This window comes from Oryx dammah, unplaced genomic scaffold (genome assembly GCF_014754425.2).
Source record: "Oryx dammah isolate SB20612 unplaced genomic scaffold, SCBI_Odam_1.1 HiC_scaffold_2, whole genome shotgun sequence".
In the NCBI taxonomy this organism is placed as follows: domain Eukaryota; kingdom Metazoa; phylum Chordata; class Mammalia; order Artiodactyla; family Bovidae; genus Oryx; species Oryx dammah.
The window spans coordinates 182,715,550-182,741,951 of record NW_024070186.1 but is presented as its reverse complement, the minus strand read 5'-3'; the positions used below and the strand labels follow the sequence as shown (position 1 = coordinate 182,741,951).

The window sequence follows — 26,402 nt, the reverse complement described above, 5'->3', positions numbered from 1 at the left end:
TTGAAAAATCGAAGGCACCTGATATCTTTGTTCTGTTTCCTTGGCTCCTCAGCTCACTCAGAGTGCAGGCCGTGGTGCGCCTCCGTGGCCTGCTCTGCGCTCCATATTCTGGCCTTGATTACTCTCTGAACCCATCTCCTGCTCTTCCCTGCTCGGCTCACTGTTCAACTACCCTGGCCTTCTTGCTGTCCTTGAGAAGCTCCAGATGTGTGCCTGCCCCCATCTATTGTCTCTCCTTGGGCTGTACTTTCCCCTAGATAGCTATAGGAGCAGTGTGAACTTCTTCAAGCCTTCTCAAGAGTAATCTTCCCAGTGAGGCCGGTCCTTATTGAAAACTGTGATCCCATCTCAGAACTCCCATTCCACTTCTTTTTGTAGCATATACACTTTTAAACATTTTACAAAGTTAATGTTATTTATGAGGTCTATTTTTTGTTACCTCTTTCTGCCAAAATATTAACTTCCTATGGCTTTGCTCTGTTCACTGATGTATCCCAGGAGTATAGAACAATTCCTGCTGTAGTGGTGGTGGTGGTTTATTCGCTAAGTCGTGTCTGACTCTGTGAACCTATGGACTGTAGCCTGCCAGGCTCTTCTGTCTGTCCATGGGATTCTCCAGGCAAGAATATTGAAGTAGGTTGCCATTTCCTTCTCCAGGGGCTCTTCTGACCTGGGAATCAAATCAGGGTCTCCTGCATTGCAGGCAGATTCTTTGCCAACTGAGCTACGAGGGACATCCTAGACAGTTATGTTGTAGTTAGGAATGCTGTGGCAGTCTTGTGTGTTCAAGGTTTTTAGAGAAGGAGAGTGAATAGAACTTGGAGAGACGGGGCACTTCAGAAGAGAAGGGTATAACTGAACGTGTAGTGTTAAGATAGCGTCTATAATAGACTAGTTTGGTGGTGGTGGTGATTTTTGTGAAGAAGCAGTTAGAAAGCTTATAAAAGCAGTAAAAAGCTGGATAATGGAGGGCCTCCAGCCCTACCCTAGGGAGTTTGGCTTCATTTTTTGGTTAATTTTTTCCTTGAAGGAACACTGATTCATCTGCTGTGTGTAGGTTAGATTGGTGTAGGAAACCAGATAGAACACCTATGTGGACATGACAAAGGCTTGTCTTTGGATTTGGAGTTAGGAGTGGAGAGGAAGACTTGACCAAGAGAGTCAGCACTTATAACGGACGGACTCCAGATGCAAGGGACGAAGAAAAGGGAGGAGCTCAAGCTGATTTTGGAAGCCTCTAAACTGGTGATTGGGAATGGTGGGAAATTGTGATTAATTGGTGATTGGATTTGGTAGAGATGAAAGAGATGGCAGGTGAACTGATAGGAAGATGACAGGAGATAAGCCATGGGCTGATAAAATAAGGGATTTGGCTCTGTCTGTACATACAGAGTCACTGCTCTGTCGAGATGAAGGTGATTGTCTTTGGACAGGACAAGGATTGTGACGATTGAAGGTGGTTGGGTTGTCGACGTTAAGTGTCCTGTGCAGTTACAAGGGAGATGTAACTGCACAGGCTGGGGTGAAGAGGGACAGAATTCTTGAATGTGTAGCTGTTACTTATTGCTTCTTTTTCCTCCTCCCTTTTTCTCTCCACCAGTGGTTTGTTCTGCAACCCATTGCAGACTGATTTGTCGTCACTACTTTCCAAGACCACCAGTGACCACTGTGTGCTGAATGCAGTGTACAGTCATCCCTTGGTGTCCATGGGGTTGGTTCCCGGAGCCCTGAGTATACCTAAATCCACAGATTCTCAGTTGGTGTGGTACAGTGAATACATAAATAGCCTCTTTTCAGTCCTTATGCCCTCTTTTGGCTATTGGCAACCACTGGTCCCTTCCGGCCTCCCACCCGCCCTTCCCCACTCCCTGCCCCGAAACACTTTTTCTTGGTTCCCTTGGCTTCCATGATATAACTCTTGTTTCAGTCTCCCTTGATCTTCTTTCTTATGACTTCAGCTATGACCTGTGAGGGGCTTCCCTGGTGGCTCAGACAGTAAAGCGTCTGCCTGCAGTGCGGGAGACCCGGGTTCAATTCCTGAGTTGGGAAGATCCCCTGGAGAAGGAAATGGCAATCCACTCCAGTAATCTTGCCTGGAAAATCCCATGGACAGAGGAGCCTGACAGGCTACAGTCCATGGGGTCACATAGAGTCGGACATGACTGAGCGACTTCACTCACTCACTCACTCATGACCTGTGAACCAGTGAGAACTCAGTCACCCTCTCTTGCCTTGGATGTCCACTGGAGTGTTCTGTAGACATCAAATTAAATGTGTCTTAACCAAACCCATTGTCTTCCATTTAGGTTAGTGCCTCCTCCCCTATACCCTAATTCTCTTAGTGATCTTGTTCACTGGATACTCCAGTGATAAAGCTGAGTCATCTTTAAATTTCTCTTTGCCTTCAGTCCCCCATTTATGGACTTGTTGATGCTGTAGCTAACTTATGTCTGACCTCAGCCTTACCCTCTATTCCCTCTTGCCTTGGTGAGGCTACTGTCATCTCTTGCTTTCATAGTTGGTGTCTTCCCAGCTTCCAGATTCTTCCTCCACCAGTCCATCTTTTTTCCATGTTCCTGCCAGAGCTACCTCATGGACCTCAGATGTGGTCATGTCACTTGACCCCGAAGTGTTCTGAGCGGAGGGTCCCCAGTGTTGTCAAAGACCAAGTTTTATCACAACAGAGTAGTGGAAAGCACATGGGCCCTAGATTTTCACAATTTCTCTTACTTTTAGTCCTCTCAGTAAGGATGAAGATGATTTATTAAATGCCTATAGTGGTTTGTTAGGAATATCTTTTAAAGACTTCTCAAATTATATCTTGTTCTATAGCCTCTGCGAGCCAGTTGTCATTCCCAGAACACTGAGTACACTTTGATATGTCTCTGCCTTTGTTCAGTGCTATTCCCTCTGCTTGAACATCTTTTTCTTCTTTTTGAGACCTTACCTACCATGACCATGACCCCCTTGAGGCTTTCCAGCCACCAGTTTAACATTTATCATCTTTGATTATAGTTAGTTTTTTTTTTTACTTCTATTATTTTGATTTATTTGTTTTTATTATATAAGAATTACAAGACTATATTCTTGTAGTAAGTGTCAAATAATTCATAAGTTTGAAGAGCAAAATGGGAACTTCCTCCATCCTTTCCCTAGCTTTCTCTCCCTTCCTCCCTCTCCAAACCTGGGGGTGGGGAGGATTGATTCCTTCTCTTTATGATCCCATAGCAGAATGAGTCTCACTCTTTACATTTCCAGTGCCCAGTAAGCATTCAGCAGATATTTAGGTAATTGAAGAAGTCAGGTGTGATGGGCCTTCCCTGGTGGTCCAGTGATTAGGACTCTGCTTTTGCTGCTGCAGGCTCGGGTTCAACCCCTGGCTGGGGAGCTGAGATCCCACAAGCTGTGTGGTGGAGCCACTCCCCCCGCAAAACAAAAGAAAAAAAGAGGTGTAAAAACAGCAAATCCCAGAAGGTCAGTGTACGCCCTTGAGGTTAATAGTTGATAGTAGCAGCATTCAAAGAGTGTAGTAAGATTGAAATAGAGCATGAGTATAATTTTTCCAAAAGCCATGTAGCCAGCAAGCTCAGGTAATTTTTCGGGCAGGTAGAGGTGAGGAGCAGGTGAGCAAGAGGAGTTGTCAGAACAAATGCTGTGTAGATGGTACACTTTCTGGGAGGCCTCCAAAACTGATTGCTCCTGTGAGAATTGCTGGGGGGACGAGTGGGGGTGGGGTGAGGTGAGGTGAGGGCTGTGGATAGTGACTGAGGAAACCCACAAGGCAGAGAGAAATGAGGGAGGTGAGAGAGACTGATGGGAAGGGAAAGAAGCTGGGGGTTAGAGGGAGAAAAAGGTCTGTGTGTGTTTCACAGTTACACTCCGTGCTAGCTTCGTTTAGGGCCCTCGTGTACTCAGTACCTCATTTTGTCTCTTACAGGTGTTCTGCAAGGTAAGTATGATTGTTTGTTCCCATTTTACAGTTGAGGAAGATGAGGACCCCGAGGCTCAGGGAGGGTAATGTAAGTACGCAGCTTTTCCAAAGTTACATAGCAAGTTGATAGAGACGGGGTGTAGACGCCAAATTCTAAACTCACAGCCCATGTTCTTTCTGTAGCACTAGGTTTCTTCTTAAGCCTGTGCACGTTTACATAGGCATATTTACTTGAAGTGTAGCCCAAGTGGGTATATTGTCCCAGGAGAAGCAGTACATATAGTGACAATAACCTTGAAACTTGCATAATTTACCTCTTATAATAGAAAGGGCAATATGGTAAAAGTTTGCTGATAACAAATGAGAGAAAATAGATTTCTGCTCATTCTCTGATGTGATAGAATAGAGAAAATGTGCCTCCTGAGGGTAACGTGGTAGCTGGAGCACGTTACAGAACAACATAAAGGAAGATTCTTTGACTTTATGTGTTTCAGTTCAGTTAAGCCAGTTAGGCTTAGCATATGCAGTAGTTCATTTGTATCAGAGCAGTCTGGTGCTCTTTTATATGAAGGTTATAATGAAAAAGGTGTTTGGTCTCAGACTCCCTGGAAAGGTAAAGGTATTTTATGAGTTAAGTGCAGTTAAGGTAGAGGGGAATCATTGGTTTTTCTTTCTCTCTGCCTTGTGAGGATATGCAGGCAAGAATACTGGTGTGGGTTGCCATGCCCTCCTCCAGGGGATCTTCCCGATTCAAGGATCAAACCTGTGTTTCTTATGTCTCTTGCATTGGCAGGTGGCTTCTTTACCAGTAGCCCCACCACCTGGGAAGCCCTCATTGGTTTTTAAATTGGCTAATAATCAGACTTGGGATAAGTGTTTTTTTTTTTTTTTTAGAATAACAACTGGGTAATTTTTATAAAAATTATGTATGCTCATTCAAAATCAAGCAGTATCAAAAGGTATAAAGAACATGGCAAAAAAAGAAATCCTCTAAATCCTTGTACCCTGAACTATGATTAATAGTCCATATATCTTTGTTTCTGTCTATAAGATGAGAACAGATGCCTAAAATAAGTACTTTTATTAAAAAAGTGATCATGCTGATTTTTTGGGGTCATGCTTATTTAAAATAAAAATCATTTTATTATCATTTGCATTTAAAAAAGTATATTTTTTGCAAGATGTATATACTCAGAGGAAGTTGCAAAATGAGTACAAGGCTTTCCATTGTACCCTTCATCCAGATTCCCCCAATGGTGACATTTTACATAGCTGTGTGCAATATCAAAACCGGGAAACTGACATTAGTACATGTCAATTATTGACTATACTATAGACTTATTTCCCTTTTTACCATTTGTAACCTGCATTTACGTGTATGTGTGTGGTTCTGTGCAATTTATTCCATGTATTGATTCATGTAACTACCACCACAGTCAAGGTACAGAGCTGTTCCATCACCACTGAAGGTCTGACTCATTCCTAATATTTTTTTCCCCCTAATACCCTTTGTAACATTCCTCCTTGTCTCCTGGCAACCAGTATACTATCTGTTCTCCATCTCTGTAGTTTTGTCATTTTGAGAGTCGTGTGAATGTAATGTGCAGGCTGTAATCTTTTGGTATTGATTTTTTTTTCACTGAGCACAGTGCTCTTGAGGTCTCTCTATTTCATTTCAGTTTAATAGCAGAAAAAGGAACAAATGAAACTGAAAGATGATTTGTTAATTTCAAACATCTTTGCTTCAATAATTATTAACTCTTGATAAATTTCAGTAGGTTAAGGAAAAAAGGTTATGGAAGTGGAAAACATTTCTATGTAATGGAAACCATTACAAAGATGGCATTATTTTTAATATATTCCATGTTTCAGTTCTAGGCAGCATCAGTGAGCTTCATAATAGGAGAAATAAGATGTGTAGTCTTTCCACTTTTCCCTTTTTACTCTTGTTATTTTACTTTGTCATTGTCTTCAGAGCCTTTACAGTCTGTTCTATAACCACAGCACCCTCAGTGTTTAGTCTTAGTTTTATATTTTACAGAATCCAAATGTCTCCCCAGTAGTTCTTTTAACTATGGTCTTTCCATGTCTGAAATTTTTGATTCATTTCCCTGTAAGCTAGATTTTATTGTCACTCTTAAGAAATAGTGCCTTATTTGGTGATTTAAGAATGTCTCTGCCTTTTTATATGAAGGACATCTTGGCTGGGTATAAAATTTTTGGAAGACACTCATTCCCGTAGATCTTGAAGACATTGTTCCACCATCTGGGATTGGGTGTTTTCTTGAACCTTTTAATTTATTTAACATTGATGAGCTGATATATAATGTGTGTGTATACATATATAATTTTTTTTACCAGAAGAGTTTATGGTTGCTCTGTTTCCTGAATTACTCATTTTGAAAGTTTCTGTTGTCCTTACCCATAAATGACAGCTTGGCTGGGTGTAATATTCATGGGTCATACTTTTTTTTTTTTTTTTTTAGAATTCTTTGGATATTTCTCCATTGTTTCCTTCCATTGAAGGTTCAGTTCAGTTCAGTCCAGTTCGTTCGCTCAGTTGTGTCTGACTCTGCGACTCCATGGACTGCAGCATGCCAGGCCTCCCTGTCCATCATCAACTCCTGGAGTTTACTCAAACTCATGGCCATTGAGTCAGTGATGCCATCCAACCATCTCATCCTCTGTTGTCCCCTTCTCTTCCCTCCTTCAATCTTTCCCAGCATCAGGGTCTTCTCAAATGAGTCAGCTCTTCACACCACCTGAGTCAGCTCTTCACACCAGGTGGCCAAAGTATTGGAGTTTCAGCTTCGACATCAGTCCTTCCAGTGGACACTCAGGACTGATCTCCCTTAGGATGGACTGGTTGGATCTCCTTGCAGTCCTAGGGACTCTCAAGAGTCTTCTCTAATACCACACTTCAAAAGCATCAATTCTTCGGCACTCAGCTTTCTTTATACCAACTCTCACATGCGTACATGACTACTGGAAAAACTATAGCCTTGACTAGATGGACCTTTGTTGGCAAAGTAATGTCTCTGCTTTTTAATGTGCTGTCTAGGTTGGTCATAACTTTTCTTCCAAGGAGTAAGCGTCTTTTAATTTCATGGCTGCAGTCACCATCTGCAGTGATTTTGGAGCCCCAAAGAGTAAAGTCAGCCACCGTTTCCACTGTTTCCCCATCTACTTGCCATGAAGTGATGGGGCCAGATGCCATGATCTTAGTTTTCTGAATGTTGAACTTTAAGCCAACTTTTTCACTCTCCTCTTTCACTTTTATCAAGAGGCTCTTTAGTTCTTCGCTTTCTGCCATAAGGATGGTGTCATCTGTATATCTGAGGTTATTGATATTTCTCCTGGCAATCTTGATTCTAGCTTGTGCTTCATCCAGCCCAGCGTTTCTCATGATGTACTCTGCATATAAGTTAAATAAGCAGGGTGACAGTATACAGCCTTGATGTACTTCTTTTCCTATTTGGAATCAGTCTGTTGTTCCATGTCCAGTTCTAACTGTTGCTTCCTGACCTGCATACAGATTTCTCAAGAGGCAGGTCAGATGGTCTGGTATTCCCATCTTTTTCAGAATTTTCCACAGTTTATTGTGATCCACACAGTCAAAGGCTTTGGCATTTGTCTTTGAAGGTTGTTGTGTCGGAAAGCCTTGTTATCTTGATTGATGTAATGTCCCTCTCCCTTTACTTCAGTGAGAGAGAACTTGCCTTTTTTGCATGGTTGCTGGAAGAAATCTGTATCACTAAAGTTCAGTAACTCAGTTAGGTTATCTCTAGTGTGGATCATTCTTTTATGATTTTTCCTGGGAACATGGTATGCCTACCTTCATGTTTATACCTAGTTTCCTAATGTTGGATACGTTAGATTTCTAGTGTGTTTTGCATCAGAACTACAGTAAACACATTAAATGTATCTTTATCCATTTTTGTGAGATTGTTGGATAAGTTTCTAGAAGTGGAATTGTGGGGCAAACAGTACATTTAAAAATTCTGGTATTTAGTGCTTTTTGTACAAAATGATTATATCAGTTTATATTATCACTAGTGGGATTCTGGCTGACACCAGTAAAACTTTTTAATGTGAAAGATGAAAATGACACTTTAGGAATTTACATGTTATGTTTGGTTTTGAGTGAAGTGGAACATCTTTGGATGTTTTATTTCCATGTGTTTTTTCCCTGTGTCAGCTGACCATTCCTGACCTCTATTCATTTTTCTGTTGAGTCAGCCAACAATGTTTTGAAAAATGTAATTTGGCTGACTAGTTTCAGAATGTTGATAAAATTAGGTTTGGAATAGCCTATACATTTGGTTGATTAAGCTCATGCCACTAATTTTAGTTAGATTAAGAACACTATAATTTCTTGTACACTGATATTGTAGACTTGAATAAAATGATTGTCTTGGGATAGGACTATATAATCTGGTAGTTTTGGTAATTTTATGAACCGTCATACATTTACCTTTTGTCTATGATCTGTGTAGTTTAGTTGTGTATTCCTCCCCACTTGGTTTCAGGTTTATTTGTTACAACATAATGTAAGAACAGGTTTAATTGCAGGAAAGTGGTTCCATTGCCAGAAAGTTGCAGAACTCACCCTGGTGAATGGTTTTTCTGGTAATCATTTGTTGCTGATCCTGTTGGTTTGGTGTATTAATTTAGAATGTTAAAGCATATGTGAAGTAACTTCATAGGAGAGTTTATCAGTCACGCTTAGGATTTCTCTGATTTTCTGCTGAAATTCCTCAAATGGCAGAGAGCCTATACTTGCTTAAGAGAAGGCCCTGTCCTGGGGCTTTAGGTCAAAGCAGCTCTCTTCAAACCTGAAATTTCTTGCAAATCTTGAACTGTATGTTAAATCTTTATTGTTTAGAAGTCAATAATATTGTTTAGAAGTCAATATATGTTTTTCTTTCTTCCTCTCTCCCTCTCCTTTTTTCTCCCCTTTCCTCCCTCCCTGATCTTTACAAAGATCCAGGCATATATATATGTGTGTGTGTGTGTGTGTGTGTATATATATTTTTTTTAAGTCTTTATTGAACTTGTTACAATATTGCTTCTGTTTTATGTTTTGTTTCTTTTTGGCCACAAGGCATGTGGCTTCTTAGCTCCCCAATCAGGGATCCAACCTGTGCCTCCTGTATTGGAAGCTAGGAGTCTTAACCACTGGACTGCCAGGAAAGTCCCAGAAACATACATTCTCTTTGAGGAGCACTCTGTGTCCACTGTCACATTTTTCTGTTGGGGTTGACTGATCCATGTCTCCAGAATTCTATGGATAGACATACTTATCTGAGGAGTGCTGAAAAATCATATCATGGTGTATCTGTGAAGGAGACTTCTTATGAAGGGAAAAAACTTGAAGACTTGAAAAGACCCCAGAAATATAAACCATCCCTCTTTACACCTTAAGAGTGAACAGATTGAAAGAGAACTGTTGGCATACTCAGTAGACTCTTGATATGTAATACTTGTGTTTTTGGTTATTTGTCAGTAACTTTCAAAGCCTTTGATAAATCATTTGTTGTTTTAGAGAAGTGTGACTTGCAGTGCCTTCAGGTGTCTGGAACAAGTCTCTTGGCTGGCATATAAGTGGGCCTGTCTGATTGCCTAGTTCAGTACAGCCTGGGGGGTTCTTTACTCTTCAGAGTTATGACTTGAGAGTTATGAAAATCTTCATTACTTTATGAAAAGTAATCCCCGAAAGAAATTCAATTCGTAGAACTGATGATGCAAATGAAACGATCTGAGGAAGTTAAAAGTTCTTAGTTAGCATAGAGGAGTTATGGACAAATTAGAGTACAGGGTTAAAATTTGGTGTCTTCCACACTCTAGTTGTGGAAAGAAAGGAAAGCAATTCGTAATACTAGGTGTGAATGCTGGGCGGTGGCAAACATTGCTGATTGTAGAAAGTTGAAAAGACAGTTAATTTGTGATGTTACTTTGTTCACCAGGATATCTGTAATTTGGCAAACATTGCTGATTGTAGAAAGTTGAAAAGACAGTTAATTTGTGATGTTACTTTGTTCACCAGGATGTCTGTAATTTGTAATTCTTCACTGAAATGCAAAGTCAGGAGTGGGAGGAAGCACTGTTGGTGAATTTGGGGCCTCACTTGCAACAGAGTTCCCAAATAATTGCAAATCAGCTGGCCTGCAGCTATTGAGTGTAAACATGGGAAGGGCAACTAGAAAGTATGGGCGTGTGTGTGTGTGTGTGTGTGTGTGTGTAGGGGTGTGTGTGTGTGTGTGTAAAGATGGGAAAGGGTGACTAGAAGGTGTGTGTGTGTGCGCGCGTGCATATGTGCACGCTCAGTCACTCTTTGCGACCCCTTAGACTGTAGCCCGCCAGGCTCCTCTGTTCATGGAATTTTCCAGGCAAGAATGCTGGAGTGGTTTGCCATTTCTTTCTCCAGGGGATCTTCCAGACCCAGGGATTGAACCTGTGTCTCTTGCATCTCCTGCGTTATTGGCAGGTGGATTCTTTTTCACTGAGCCGCCTGGGAAGCCCTGACTAGAAGTCATAGAAGTTTTTAACTTTTGGAAGATGAGATGTGCACGGCAGCAAGTGATTACAGTGCTGGGGGAAAAGCGATGATGGTGTCTCCAAAGGCAGCTACTCTTGGAAAGGCTTTATTTGATTACTGAGGAAAGGAGCTTTATTATTGTCTAGGAAATTATTCCTCTATACTCTGAATCCTGGTTTTAGATAAAGAAATTTAATTATTATTAATAGTAGTAATTTTTTTTTGGCTATGTCATTTGGCATGGGGCATCTTAGTTTCCCAGCCAGAGACTGAACTTGTGTCCCTTGCAGTGAAAGCATGAAGTCTTAACCATTGGACTACTAGGAGGTCCCTAATTTTTATTGACGTGTAGTTAATTTATAATGTTGTGTTAGCTTCAGGTGTACAGCAAAGTAATTCAGCTGTATATATATGTATAATATATATCTTGCCTGGAAAATCCCATGGGCAGAGGAACCTGGGGGTCCATGGGGTCGCGAAGAGTCGGACACAACTGAGCGACTCCACTTTGACTTTTCACTTTGGTGTATTGGAGAAGGAAATAGCAACCCACTCCTGTGTTCTTGCCTGGAGAATCCCAAGGACGGGAGAGCCTGGTAGGCTGCTGTCTATGGAGTCGCACAGAGTCGGACACGACTGAAGTGATTTAGCAGCAGTATAAGTTATATATATATTTTCAGATTCTTTTCCATTGTAGGTTATTACAAGTTACTGAATATAGTTTCCTGTGCTATACAGTAGGCCCTTGTTTATTTTATATATAGTAGTGTGTATCTGTTAATCCCAAATTTATCCTTCACCCCCTTTTCCTCTTTGATAACCATAAGTTTGTATTCTATGTCTGTGAGTCTGTTTTATAAATAAATTTATTTGTATCATTTTTTAAGCTTCTTCATAAATGATATCACGGTATTTGTCTTTCTCTGTCTGGCTTATTTTATGTAGTATGATGATTTCTGGGTCCATCCATGATGCTGCAAATGGCATTATTTCATTCTTTTTTACTGGCTGAATTGATGAGTATGGTGTGTCACTGGACATTTGTGTTGCTTCCATGTCTTGGTTATTTTAAGTAGTGCTGCTTTGAACATTGGGGTGCATATATCTTTTCTAATTAGAGGGTTTTTCTTTTTTTGGATATACGCCCCAGAGTAGGGTTGCTGGGTCACATGATAGTTCTATTTTTAGTATTTTTAAGGAACCTCCATACTGCTGCACCAATTTACATTTCCCACCAAGAGTGTAGGAGGTTTCCTTTCTCTACATTCTCTCCGGCATTTATTAAATTTAGACTTTTTGATGTTGGCCCTTCTGACCAGAGTGAGGTGATACTGCATTGTTATTTTGATTTGCATTTAGAGAAAAAACAAATTAAGTGATCTATCACGGCTTTATGTATTCAATTTAAGCATCTGGTTTTGAGATATTTTAGACTTTCAGAGGAGTTGCAAAAATAGTACAGGGAGTCTCTTTATACTCTTTTTTCGTAGGAATTTATTAAAGTCAAAAACAGAGTCACAATAGCCCAGTCTTGCAAGATTTGTGGCCAGTAGTTTAGCTCAGTTTCTGCACCTACTTGCTTCTAGTACTGTTTGGCAGTTACAGTTGGTACTAATGTGATCACAAAGTCTTCTCCACCATTTTTTGTTTGTTTTTGCTTATTTTTTCCTGATTATAAAAGGTATTTTGAACTCTGTAGACTATTTGATAAGTATAAAATAGGCAAGAAATTACCACCATCTGATTCAGCCTCTAATAACATTTTTCTTTTCTTCCAGTGTGTTTTTCTATTTACTTTTAAAAAATGGTTGAGATCACACCGTAAATGTACTTTTTTCTTCTGCCTTTTCCACTTAATATAAGTAGTTTTCTCAATCATTAAATACTTCATAAATATTTACAATGGCTCTATAATATCACATTGCATGAATTCTTCGATAGTTAGATTGTTCCATTTTTCACCATTGTAAATAATATGTGATTAATATTTTTGCTAAAAGCTTTTTCTGTGTTTCAGAAAATTGCCTTAGAATAGATTCCCAGAAGGGCCCAAAGGGTATGAAGTTTTTTTTTCTTTTTTTTAAATAAATCTTTTATTTTAAAGGTATGTCATTAGCCTTTTTCCAGAAAGCTTATACCAATTTATTCTCCCACAAGCTGTAGAAAAATACCAGCATTGCGTAGCCTTCAGAAAAATTGTTGTAGAATTAGTAGGTTTTGAAAATGGCTTTTCATTGTTCCTCAGTTTCTTTTTTTTCTTTGGTAGGAAAAGTTTTTACCAAGTTAGATTTTATTTTTGTTTGTTTGTAGAAGACATCCCTTATGCTTACTTTACTTACTATTTATCCTTTACAGTCATCTCTTGCAAGTGGTGCCTTAAGCATTTTTTTCCCCGTCGTCTTAAGTAGATTTTTATTATTATTTTTAATTGTGGTAAAGTACATATAACAGAGGAACTAAAAAGCCTCTTGATGAAAGTGAAAGAGGAGAGTGAAAAAGTTGGCTTAAAGCTCAACATTCAGAAAACAAAGATCATGGCATCTGGTCCCATCACTTCATGGGAAATAAATGGGGAAACAGTAGAAACAGTGGCAGACTTTATTTTTTTGGGCTCCAAAATCACTGCAGATGGTGACTGCAGCCATGAAATTAAAAGATGTTTACTCCTTGGAAGGAAAGTTACGACCAACCTAGATAGCATATTAAAAAACAGAGACATTACTTTGTCAACAAAGGTCTGTCTAGTCAAGGCTATGGCTTTTCCAGTGGTCATGTATGGATGTGAGAGTTGGACTGTGAAGAAAGCTGAGCGCCAAAGAATTGATGCTTTTGAACTGTGATGTTGGAGAAGACTCTTGAGAGTCCCTTGGACTGCAAGGAGATCCAACCAGTCCATTCTGAAGGAGATCAGCCCTGGGTGTTCTTTGGAAGGACTGATGCTAAAGCTGAAACTCCAATACTCTGGCCACCTCATGTGAAGAGTTGACTCATTGGAAAAGACTCTGATGCTGGGAGGGATTGGGGACAGGAGGAGAAGGGGACGACAGAGGATGAGATGGCTGAATGACATCACCGACTTGATGGACATGAGTCTGAGTGAACTCCGGGAGTTGGTGATGGATGGGGAGGCCTGGTGTGCTGCAGTTCATGGGGTCGCAAAGAGTCGGACACGGCTGAGCGACTGAACTGAACTGAAAACATAGCAGAAGGGCTTCCCCAGTGTCTCAGCAGTAAAGAATCTGCCTATAATGTGGGAGCCGCGGGAGACATGGATTTGATCACTGGGTCGAGAAGATCCCCTGGAGTAGGGTATGGCAACCCACTCCAGTATTCTTGCCTGGAGAATCCCCATGGACAGAGGAGCCTGGTGGGCTACAGTCCATAGGGTTGCAGTGAGTTGGACATGACTGAAGTGACTTAGCACGGCATGATACATATAACAGTTGACCGTTTTGAAGTGTACAGTTAGTGACATTAAAACTATATTCACCATGTTATGCAACTACCACCACTCTCTAGTTGTAGAGCTTTCTGACTCTCCTTTGGAAACCCTGTACCCAGGAATAGTCACTCCCCATTTCTCCCTGACAACCACAAAGCTGCTTTCTGTCTCCATAGCTGTGCTTATTCTGATGTCTCATATATATGGAATCATATTCAACTTCAAAAAGAGTCACAACCTAAAAGTTGAGAGTTATGTTTTATTTGGTGAAAACTTTAAGGACCTAAGCCTGGGAGACAGCATCTTAAGTAGTCCTGAGAGAACTGTTCCAAAGAGGTGAGGAGAGGAGTCAGGTTATATAGAAGTCTTAACAACAAAGGGCAGGTAGTCTGAACATCAAAGGATTACTGTTAATCAAAGAAAACCAATGGACGTGAATTCGAGCAAACTCTGGCAGATAGTGAAGGACAGGGAAGGACAAGGAAGCCTGGTGTGCTGCAGTCCATGGGATTGCAAAGAGTCAGACATGACTTAGTGACTGAATAGCAAAGAAAATCTGATACCCCAAGTTAAGAAATTTAGCAAATTTTTTTTCCTATGTATGGTAAGTTGCAGGAGCCTGGGCTCACTGAAATCATTCCTTTCAAATGCATCTCGACTATCCTGGGGCCAGTATCCTGTGTTTTCACATGCTGACCGCTGTTGAGCTCACCAGAGTGGGTGGCTGCAGTCCAACGCCTGTTAGATCCCAGGTACTTCTCTCCTTCCTGAGAGCCCTGAAGGGCTGGAATCGCTGATGACTGTGACATCCTTGTTTATTGATATGGCAGGAAATATTCCAATTCTCACAATATATATGGCCTCTCAGTATCTTTTAAAGCAGAAAAAAAGATGAATTAGATTAAGTAAAATTCAGATTGAATCTATGTGTTAATATTAGAGTTTGCTAATTGACAGTCCATCTATTAAAAGTCTTAATTCAGCATATTTACTGGTCAAGATTTCCCATCCCTAGTTTGTGATTGTTGCTGGTGACAGAGGGCCACAGGCCTTCCGGGGAGGAGGGAACCTAAAATAAGGACAAAGATAGAAAGAGTATGGTGCTTGGAGAGTGAAAGTCAATGAAGTGAAAGCACATTCCATGGCTGGGAATATACAGGAAGCCCTTCTCAAAGTTAACCGCTACAGCAGCAAGATTTGAAGAACTTTAGGTAAGGCGCCTCCCTCTGTGTCATCAAAAAAAAAAAAAAAAAGGCAACAAAATGGCCTAAAAATGAATAAGTTTTTGACAGTATCTAATGCACAAGAACTCAAGAAATGGGTGAATTTTTGCTTAGAAGTAAGATTGGTATTGGGGACAGCAAGGACAGACAGAGAAGGGCCGGGGCATCTGGTTTTCACGTTTGATCTCTTCGCTGGAAGTCCTGGGAAGTGGGGGACGTTTTGTGTGTTTGGTTTTTCGTTTTTTACATGGAAGTTTTTCCAAGGGCCTTCAGAGTTTGATCAGATACTCACTGAGATGCAATGCTTGGTGCAGATGGAGGGTTGTATTTATGGAACCATGTACAGCTTCTGTGGTCAGTTCTTCTGTGGGCAAGTCAGTGTCTTGTTTTCATTAGTCAACACGCTGATCACTTTCCCAGAGTGGGGGGGTCAGTGTGAATCAGCAAAGCCAGTGATCAGCACTTGGGTTAGAGATACCTCAGTCCCCCAAGTAGGCAGTGACCTCATTTTATTTCAGCGTGGCTTATGATTAAGCAGTTAAGGACCGATTTTTGCAGCAAGTATTCAGAAAGGAGTACATTTAGTGTTTAGTGATTTTAATACATTCCTAGATATCTGAAGACTAGTATAACCTCTTGTTTAACAACATGGGTTTGGGGCCTGAGTTTGAATCCTGGCTGTTCCACTTAACCAAGTATATGACCTGGGACAAGTGACTTAATCCTTTTGGGCTTCTGTTTCCTGTCTGTGCAGTGGGATTGTGTACAAGGATTAAAGGAGTTGATGCCAGTTCATTAGGACACTCTGGGGAAGTGATTAACTTGTTTACTAATGAAAACAAGATACTGACTTGCCCACAGAGGAACTGACCACAGAAGCTGTATATGGTTCCGTAAGTGCACCAAGCACCAAGTTAGGACAGGGCTTCCCTGGTGGCTCAGTCGGTAAAGAAACTGCCTGCATGTAGGAGACCCAGGTTCGATCCCTGGGTTGGGAAGATCTCCTGGAGAAGGGCATGGCAACCCACTCCAGCATTCCTGCCTGGAGAATCCCATGGACAGAGGAGCCTGGTGGGCTGTAGTCCATGGGATGGCAAAGAGTCGGACACGACTGAGCAACGGACACCTGTAGGACAGCGCCTGGTGTGTACCAAGTGCTAAGTAAATGTTAGCTTTTTAGGTTATCACCATTGTATAACTAGTTTACAGCTTCACTTAACATAAGAGAAAGAATTAAAGTAACTCCTGTGACAAGTGTTTATTAAGTGCCTGCTGTGTGCTTAGGTAGACCCTGGGAATAGAGATGAATTGGAAGTAGTCTCTGCCTCTGCACTCCAGGCCACTGGAGGGACCTAGCAGGAAATTTCTTTTTTCTCCCATTCTCTCTCTTTCTCTTTTTAAACAAGTGAACAAGGTGCAAAATTTAAATGATGCAATAGAGTGTACAGAGAAAAGTCGGCCTCTTTCTGTTCCCCTGCCCCCAGTACTCCATTCTCTTCTTCAGAAGCATCCACCATTGCCAGTGTAAATGAGAGAGAGTATTTGTGTGTGTGTGTGTATTTTTCTCTTAGCCCTTCTACGTCTACTAATGGCTAGCATACTATACTTACTGGTGTATTGTTTCACAGTTGCGTAGTATTCCATGATGTGGATGTACCTTATTTAACTAATCTTGCTTTGATGAAGTTTTAGGTTGTTCCCAATCTTTTGTTTTATAAAGTGTTGACCTGAAGATCTTTCACACATAAACTTTGGGCGGGGGGGTGGGGGAGAAACTGCTGAAAGTATACTTGCTGGATGAAGCTGTCTGTGCATTTAAATTTTTGTACATGTTGCTAAGTCGTCTTCTGTTGCTGTGGTACTGGTTTTCAGTCTCACCAGCATTGTTTGCAAGTCAAAGAGGTCAATTCAGTCCACCGTCTTCTGTGTAATGTTAGGAAGCCCACAAACACTGACTGGCCCAGCCGCGGGAACTTCAGTAGGTTTCATGGAGGTGGTGCCGTTTTTCAAGGAGTCTTGAAAATGCGTAGATAAGAGTTCCCTAGGTAGGGAAGGTGGGAATGGCGTCTGAGAAGATGTGGAGGTGGTGCGTGGAGAAGATGGGTCTAGCTGGGGCCCAGGATGGGTGAGGAAACTGAAGAGGGAGTGTGGGCCCGGTGAGGTCCAAGGGGCAGGTCAAGGCCAGGTGACGGGGTGACTGGATCAGCTGTGATGGGCAGATGGCAAAGACCCTGGGTGGTGGTGAGAGGTATCCAGTTGAAGGATATTTAGAGAATTTGTAAACCAGTCTTTAGCAACCATTTATTACCTGAAAAAAACTTGCCATACTTGGTGGAACCTGAATCAAAGCTGGAAGGGCTTTAATGCTGGGAATTTTAGTGTGGTGGTTTCTTGGAGAGGTCCTGACTGCTGGATAGGTGTTTCAGTTCTCCTGTTCATCCCTGTTAATTCAGCAGTCTCTGATTGAGTCTGTATTATGTATTGGGATTCTGTGTAATATTATTTCCTTAAAAAAACAAAAGCAAACCAAACAGCTTTTGCTGCTGCAGTCGTGGATTTGGTTCCAACCCATGTTGTCCCAAACACAAACAGAAGCCTGGAAGAGGACGGCACCATTCTTATAGTCTTTGTTTGTAGCCCTGGTGAAGATGGTGGCATTCTTGGAATTTTTTTGAGCATTTAGTTGACTCTTATTTGGAATTTTTGTTTCTTTGGTGTCTTCCTTTTTTTAAAGGTTACTGACTCATTAATGAAAAAAACAGTGAAATAGTTTTGCTCCTTTATGGTTAAGGGTGCCAGTGGATTTGTATGTTATGTCATTGACTTCTCATAACTACCTAGAGTGGGGGGAGACTGTTGTAAATCCATTTTGCAAGTGAAATACCTGAGGCTCAGAGAGATGAAGTCATTTGTTCAAGGTCATGCACCAAGTAAGTGGTGAAGTTAGAGGTCAGACACAGATCTGGAGAGCCCATACCCTTCATGGTTATGCTGTGACAATTCACTTTTAAGGCGTTCCCAGGAATGGTAGTGTCCAGCCTTCCCAGTAACGGTGGAAGGGCGCACACAGGTGCAGTGGTGTGGAATTTCTGTCCCTTGGCTTTGGACTGTTGCCCATCAGTTCAGTTCAGTTCAGTTGCTCGATCGTGTCCGACTCTTTGCAACCCCTTGAATCACAGCACACCAGGCCTCCCTGTCCATCACCAACTCCTGGAGTTCACTCAGACTCACGTCCATCGAGTCAGTGATGCCATCCAGCCATCTCATCCTCTGTCATCCCTTCTCCTCCTGCCCCCAATCCCTCCCAGCATCAAAGTCTTTCCCAATGAGTCAACTCTTTGCATGAGGTGGCCGAAGTACTGGAGTTTCAGCTTTAGCATCATTCCTTCCAAAGAAATCCCAGGGCTGATCTCCTTCAGAATGGACTGGTTGGATCTCCTTGCAGTCCAAGGGACTCTTGAGAGTCTTCTCCAACATTATAGTCCAAAAGCATCAATTCTTCGGTGCTCAGCCTTCTTCACAGTCCAACTCTCACATCCATACATGACCACAGGAAAAACCATAGCCTTGACTAGACGGACCTTAGTCGGCAAAGTAATGTCTTTGCTTTTGAATATGTTATCTAGGTTGGTCATAACTTTTCTTCCAAGGAGTAAGCATCTTTTAATTTCATGGCTGCAGCCACCATCTGCAGTGATTTTGGAGCCCCCAAAGATAAAGTCTGCCACTGTTTCCCCATCTATTTCCCATGAAGTGATGGGACTGGATGCCATGATCTTCGTTTTCTGAATGTTGAGCTTTAAGCCAACTTTTTCACTCTCCTCTTTCACTTTCATCAAGAGGCTTTTTAGTTCCTCTTCACTTTCTGCCATTAAGGGTGGTGTCATCTGCAGATCTGAGGTTATTGATATTTCTCTCGGCAATCTTGATTCCAGCTTGTGTTTCTTCCAGTCCAGCGTTTCTCATGATGTACTCTGCATATAAGTTAAGTAAGCAGGGTGACAATATACAGCCTTGACGTACTCCTTTTCCTATTTGGAATCATAGTGAGGAACAAAGCCGAGAGGTGGAAATCAAAAGCAGCACTTTCTCTTTCCCTCTCTTCCTCTCCTTACCCCAGTTGAGAACTGTGAATAGGGCCATAATGTACTCCTCTTTCCAGCTAGTTGTTCCTGTTATGTGGGGATTGGAGGCTGGTGGAAAGCTGTTGAGTCATCCCTGCCTTACCCGGGGATGTGAGCAAGGCCAGGGTTCCTGGCAGGTCAGACAATTGGACAGGAGCTAAGTATCCATTTCCTTTCTCCTGTGTACCTCCCACCTCCACTTCCCCCACTCCCCTCATCCCCCCCAAAAAAACACCCCTGGAACTGCCACTGTTTTGCCTTTGTAACCCAGTGAATCTTCAAAGGGCTGGAGGCACAGGATCAGTATAGTTTCAAATTACAGTAGCTTTTCCATATTGTAAAAGTTACAGCTTTTAAACAAAATCACAGTCATGAGTACCAAGCTTATTCTTGAAAGTAAAACTTAAAAGACAGCTGCATTGACTAGTAGAGCTGTGCGGAACCCAGCATCCAGGAGAGTCCCTGGCTGAGAGAGTTGCTCTTACAAGAGCACATGGTGTCTTCTATCCTGGTGGCGCGTGGTCATCTGTGGTGACGGGAGGAGCATCTAGAGCTCCCAGCCAGGAAGCGTCGCTTCCTACTGAGCGCACATCTCTGCTTGTGCAGCAGCACCACGCTTCCTGCCGCGTGCAGCGCCCTCAGAGGTCCTCCGGCAGCTGCTCTCATGGGCATCGTGGTTTCTGTTGTGTGGGATACATCAGCACCCTTGGGCAGTTGGCAGTGGTACTTTGAGAGCCTTAAAGTAACGTGACTGATTGTAAATTAAGAATTACAGTATTAAGGTGGTGCAGGGTGTATTGAGAGGGACAAGCTGACGACAACTTTAGGGGACTTTGTCTTTATAAAAGCAAATCCAAACATGGAGGGTGGGCTGAGAGTAACGTATAGTGAGAGAGGGATAACTTATTAGCTAACATTTACATAGTGCTTTATCATCAACTTACCTGGTGGCTCAGAGAGTAAAGAATCTGCTTGCCATGCTGATCTAGGTTCGATCCGTGGGTTGGGAACATCCTGTGGCGAAGGGAATGGCAAACCCACTCCAGGATTCTTGCCCGGAGAATTCTGCAGCAGTCCATGGAGGGTCGCAAAGAGTCGGACACGACTGAGCAGTTTAACACCTTTGCATTTTCCTTTTATCATCAACTGCATGACACACACCTGATTGCGTTTAGTCCAAGGATGCCTGTCCAGCAGCTTGCAGGATTTGCCCAAAGTCATGTAGGCTGTACTCTGGAGTGGGGCCTGCCTCTCACCTGGCATTTCCTCTGTGGCCGAGGACCTCTTAGTGTTAGCACTGGCTCGCATGAAGCCTGTTCAGTCATTTCTCATGTAAAGAGCTCCTTTTCTGTGTCCCTTCATTCCTGCTCTGGTGCCCGTTTGGCGGATTGTCGTCTGTACCCGAGGTGGGAGTTGTACTGGAGCAGATTCTTCTGGGCTCTCTCTCCCACCTCACTTTTTTTCCTTCCCACAGGAGAGATTGATTACTGATTTGTTTATGATGAGTGTGTGGTGGCGGGGAGCCTAGTAACATGGCCCGCATCTACCAGGTAGAAAGTCACTGCATCAAAGCTACCCCAGCTTTCAAGGCTTTCACCTGTCTCCCTGCAGGAGAAGCTCATGTCGCTCTATGTCCTGCCTTCCTGTCGTGGCTGGACCTGGGCAGGCTGGGGCAGTTCAGAACAGGAAGGAGGCTGCAGCTTTGCCCATCCTGAGGAGGACATTAGACTTTGATCTGTACTTCGTCTCTTGAGATTATATATCGATGGATAGAACTAGGGTGAGGGAAAGGAAGTGATTGTCCTCTCTCAGATTCCAGCACTGGAGATGGAGATGTTTGCCAAAATTTCAAACATTATTTTACCTGTTATTTAGAAAGCCAGTTCTGTTCCAGAGTAGTTTAGGAGGCATGTGGTATGGGATTTACAGGAGACTTGCTCCTAAACAGTTCCAGTGGCAACAGCAGTGAGATGAAAGCAGTTATGTTTGAGCTGCAGTGGTAATTGTGATTCATGTTTGCTGCCTGTTTTTACGGTGGTTCATCAGCCCCGCACCCATCCACTTCCTGATTTCATCAGAGGCAGGGTAACAGCAGGTCATTCACCATCCCTACAGCTCTTGGAGCAGAACACCTCTGCGCTTCTTCAAGGGGTAGAGGAGCTATGGCTGGGAAGGGACTCTGGTGGCCCTGCCCAGTGACTTGACCAGTAGCTGGCCAACTGTGGGCAAGATGCTCTCTCTGAGCTTTATTTTCCTGATCTATAAAAGGGGGTTGACTTGCTGTTCTTTGGGGTTTGTTTTATTTCTCTCTTAAGATTCCATGGTCCTGATTTAGGAATTCTTGGTAGCATGCCTTGTGTAAAAATGTGCTCAGTGCGTATCTTTTGAGTTTAATTGACTCCGTATGCAGATGTAAACATTCGTCCTCCTGGGGTATGTACCTGGGAAAGAGCAGCAGATGGGACTGTGAAGAGAGAGCCCAGTCTTGGCTGTATTACTCATTTATTTTAGACAGTTTCTTGCAGAATAACTATTTTTATCATTTACTTTTTTGGCTGTCTAATTAAAGCCTTCTGACTAGAATATAAATAAATAAGGATATACACTGTATGTATTTTAGCTCCTAGTGGGATGTGGTTATAGTCCAACCAGCAGATGCAAAATTTTTAATGTCTGACCTAGGTATTATCCTTTTTCAGAAACAGTGTGAGATAACAGATTTGGCATCTGAGAAAGTAACATAATTTCTTCCCTTATTGTATTCTCTTCTCACTTTTTCTTTCCTCTTTGACCAGCTAACTTGGAGCGGTGTGGAGCAAGATGGAATGTACCAATCCAACAGATGAGATTTTAAAAAACTTCACTTGGAAAAATTTCAAATTGACAAATCTGGCAAAGAAAGAGTAGTACCAGGAACACTCTTAACACTCTTTCTACAAACTCACCTTTTGTTAACATTTTGCCGTGTTTGCTTTATTATTTGCACTTCCTCTCTGTATCTATTATATATGTATATATATGCATATACGTCCATTCACATGATATTTTCTGAATCATTTGAGAGTAAGTTGCCTATGTCATGGTCCACTGCCCCTGTATAGTGTATTTCCTGATAGAAATATTCTCTTACATAACCATGGTGCAGCTGTCAACTTTAATTAATTTAACATCGATTCAGTAGTTTTATCTGATCTACCATCTGTATTCCAGTTTTGTCAGTTTGCCAAATTAAGTTCTTTGTAGCATTTTTTCCCCCCTCCATTGTAGTATCTAGTCTAGAATCAGGTATGAGTTACTTGTGATGACTCTGTAGTTTTCTTTAGATTTGCTGGAAATTTTTGAAACCAGTGCACCTGTCCATTCATAGCTAATTGGTGCTTCTTGTTTTTATAGCTTGTCCAGTAGTACAGGGATAAGGTTTTCCCAGCATAAAACAGTGTCTTCTGGGTATGAGATGTTTCCTCTAATTGGTCCCCGTGGGGACAGAATACACTGCTTTGACTTTCTCGTGACGACCGTGGGACCAGTTGGGCTTCCTGGCTCAGACGCTGGGCTGTCACACTGCTCCTCACTCCCAGTCCTCAGCTGTCAACAGAGCCTTTTGTTCATGGAAGAAATAGAATCTGACTGGGCACTGTCTGCAGACCCAAGAAATACCGGGAGCGGGAGGAGGGGATGTCTTGCCGTTGATCAACTTTATGGTAGATTTAGACTAAAGCAGAAAGGTGCCTTTTTATGGTTAGAAATATGTTTAGATGTAGCCGCAGTGTATGTTTTAATCAAATATTAAGTATCTGCATGATGATATCATACAAAGTTATGTCTGTAGTTACTCTCAAAGGGCAAATATCATTCAGACTTAAGCTGTAGGCGAGACAGCCAGGAGCCTTTGTAGGCACATGTGTAACTTCAGTAGTTAGTTGCAGACACATCATAGAGTTGTGATAAGTACATCTGCCTGGGCTTTGTTTTCCCAGAACAAAGTGTGGCGCTCCCTGTATTTCCATCAGTAGAAAACGTGTTCCGTGTTCCGCGCCCCGTCCTGCCCTGCAACTTTTGTGTATAACTTAATTACTCCACTATGTATCTGTTGTCTCAGCATTCAACACCCCAAGTGTTAGACTTTGAAGATTCAACTGGTTTCACCAGTTTGCTTTTAGAGAAATAAAATGAGTTTTCTAGTTCATCATGGTTTGTTTAGTTTGTGTCTCAATCTGCAGACACTGTTCTTTAAAAAACAAAGAGTAGTGATGGGAAGGGTGGGAAGTCTTGTTCTGTGCACGCTTCTCCTGCCTGGGTCTTTCCTGATGTGCTTCCTGGCGTTTTGAACTGCCTGCAGGAAGGGATGGACGGATGGATGTCACATTGATTTCCATTGTGTGTTATTTTAAGCTTAGTATTTCATCTCATATTTATGTGCAGGCCTAAAGGCCAAGGAGATTTTCCTTCATCAGTTTTCTTTGCAGTGGTGAAGGGTGCAGGGAAGAATGTGAATTTTCTTTTGAGAGTTTAGACATCCATGGTAATCCTCTTAGCTTCCAGAGTTTACATGAGGTTGAATTTCTTTGCTAATGAAATCTCTTATTAACACACCAGGTGTCTTTTGCATACTTTTTATTTTTAACCTTGGTTAGCAGTTAGTATAGAATCATTTTTCTCTGGAACCTTCTTTAGATAGAAGCAACTAGAGTAGTAAAATGTTCTGGATCTGCTGTAGGAGTCTTTGAGCTCAGATTCTGCTATATGCTTGCCCTCGTATTTAGGTTTACTATCAAGGAAGCATCAACCTAAGTACAGAAGGCTCATGTGATTCATCTCATTGAAGAATAGACAAAATGTAGCTCTTGGCAAAGGTGATGAAAAGCTCAATTAACAACCTTCTTTTAAAGAAAGAGTCTTTTTTTTTTTCCAGTACCAATTTTATAAAAAGGTTTTGCTTTACAGAGGGGTGTTCTAGAGGCAATTAGGTAAAACATTGCAGATTAATCAGGATTTGAGAAAACTGTCGTCTAGGTGTCCTGTCTTAGGAGACAAAGCACAATATTATCCATTGTCAGTCTCAGTGTTTTTACGATAAATTGTTAGCAGTCTCCTGGTTTTCAGAACCTAATCATTGAGTGTTTGTGAGCAAAAGTCATTATGATCAGAGCTCTTCAAAGGGGGAAATTAAAGCACAGTCATATGTATCTTGCATTTGGAGGAATTACCATTATTCCTGAGAAACGATATCAACAGTCTACTTGTTCCTTTTACTCTCCTGAATTTGGTCTGATACCACCATACTGGCTGTTACAGGAAATAGGAACGCATTAGGCAGAATCTCTTTCCACACAGTTTTATGTTCTCATTAGAGAAAGAGGCCTGGTATCTATGAATTATTAACAGGCACAGATGTGACTTCACATCCTTACTTTATTCCTGGCATTATGTTTACTACATGCTTTACACAGATTATTTTCGTTAATCCTTAGAACAGTCTCATGAGTTAGGTTTTCTTATTATTCCCAGTTGTGCATAATAGGAGAGTGACAGGTTAAATAACTAGGCTGAGGTTGAGATGTGTTCTGATTTGAACCCAAGGAACCCGACACCAGAGCTTGTGCTCTTTAATGGTGCCATTCTGAAGTGAGCAGAGAACGTTGCCATGGGCAAAATTCTGTGATACCGCTTACGAGGAAATATAGAAGATGAAAACAAGGGAGGGATCTGTACTGAAAACTTCATAAGAAATTTCATGAAGGTGGAACTATGAATTGCCATGCGTACGTGCTAAGTTGCTTCAGTTTTGTCTGACCCTGTGTGACCCTATGGACTGTAGCCTGTCACGCTCGTCTGTCCATGGGATTCTCCAGGCAAGAATACTAGAGAGGGTTGCCATGCTCCTCTTCAGGGGATCTTCCTGACCCAGAGATCCTACTCGAGTCTTTTACATCTCCTGCACTGGCAGACCAAGGAGCAAATGCAGGATGGGAATAGCTATTTGTTCTGGAGACCATGAGTATTCAGACCGGAGTGATGGCTTCCTGTCTTGAGTAACAGTGAATCAGGCATAGGCATGCTTTCCTGCTAGTAAACGTTGTCTGCATTCTTCAAATCCCAAAGTATTTTGTCATCTCTGTGAAGCTTTCCCTGTGTCTCTCAGAGTTCTGTTTGGGCTCCTAAAGCTATTTATCTATATGTCACTACTGTAGGATATAAACCGTCATATTCTACTTTTCCGCCCCCTCCCATAGTCTCTACCCCCGCCCCCCCAACCCGGGCTCCCCAGGCCATCTCCAGTTCTTGGAAGTCAAGGACAGTCTTTTGTATCTCAAGGACCTAATGCAGTATTCATTACTTAGTGAATATTGAGATTGTTTCTTGAAGAGTTAACTGAACATCTCAGTTGGTCCAGATATAAAGTTTCTTGAAAGCTAGATTTAGGTTAACTGGGGCAGAAAATGGCTATTTAGAAGCATTTACCTGGTAGTGAAGTACAGATGGAATTGGAATTGGGAAAGCTGACATCAGGATGACTAGGTAAAAAGTTCCAGTAATCTAGGCAGGAGGGGGTTAGGGCCTGGTAGAAGTGGTAGTGGGGAAGAGTCAGAAGATTTAAATTACGTGGACTTTCCCCTTCTGTCAGTTTTTTTTTTGGTAAGTTTTTAGGTAATTGTGAGTCTTGGTTGACTTAATAAATAAATCAGTCATATAGTATAGTGTCTCAACTGCTAGACCATGAGCAATGCCATAAAAAAGCAGATTAAGGCAGGAACAGTTGAAAGCTCCACTTGGCAGATTTTAACTCTTTCTGGAACAGAAAATATTTTTTTAGATATGTACATAGGTCTCCACAAGTGTGTTATGAGCCACATTTAATTCACCATCCTGTCTAAATTTGCTGTTGAGGGAAGTCTAAGGGAAATACAGACTTCCGGGATTGCAACTTTCTGTTGTCATCCTTGCAGCTTTGAGGAGAAATAGGTGATGATTCCTAGGAATTTAGGAGTCTCATGCTGACTTCACCTCTGGGTCCCCAGACTGCTCTTAATAATTGTGCTCTTAGAGGAAAAAACACAGTTTCTAAAATCAGAGTCTGCAGACACCAACCTGAATGTTGAAAATAAGTATTCCTTTTAAGTTTCAAAACTTGCCTGTATGTACT

At 41.8% G+C, this 26,402-nt stretch overlaps 1 protein-coding gene across 2 annotated transcripts in view; it reads left to right on the top strand.

Moving 5' to 3' along the window:
- Window positions 1-26,402, top strand: part of XPO6 (exportin 6) — a 107,043-nt gene that overhangs the window by 6,170 nt on the left and 74,471 nt on the right. The gene's annotated exons all lie outside the window — the stretch shown is intronic.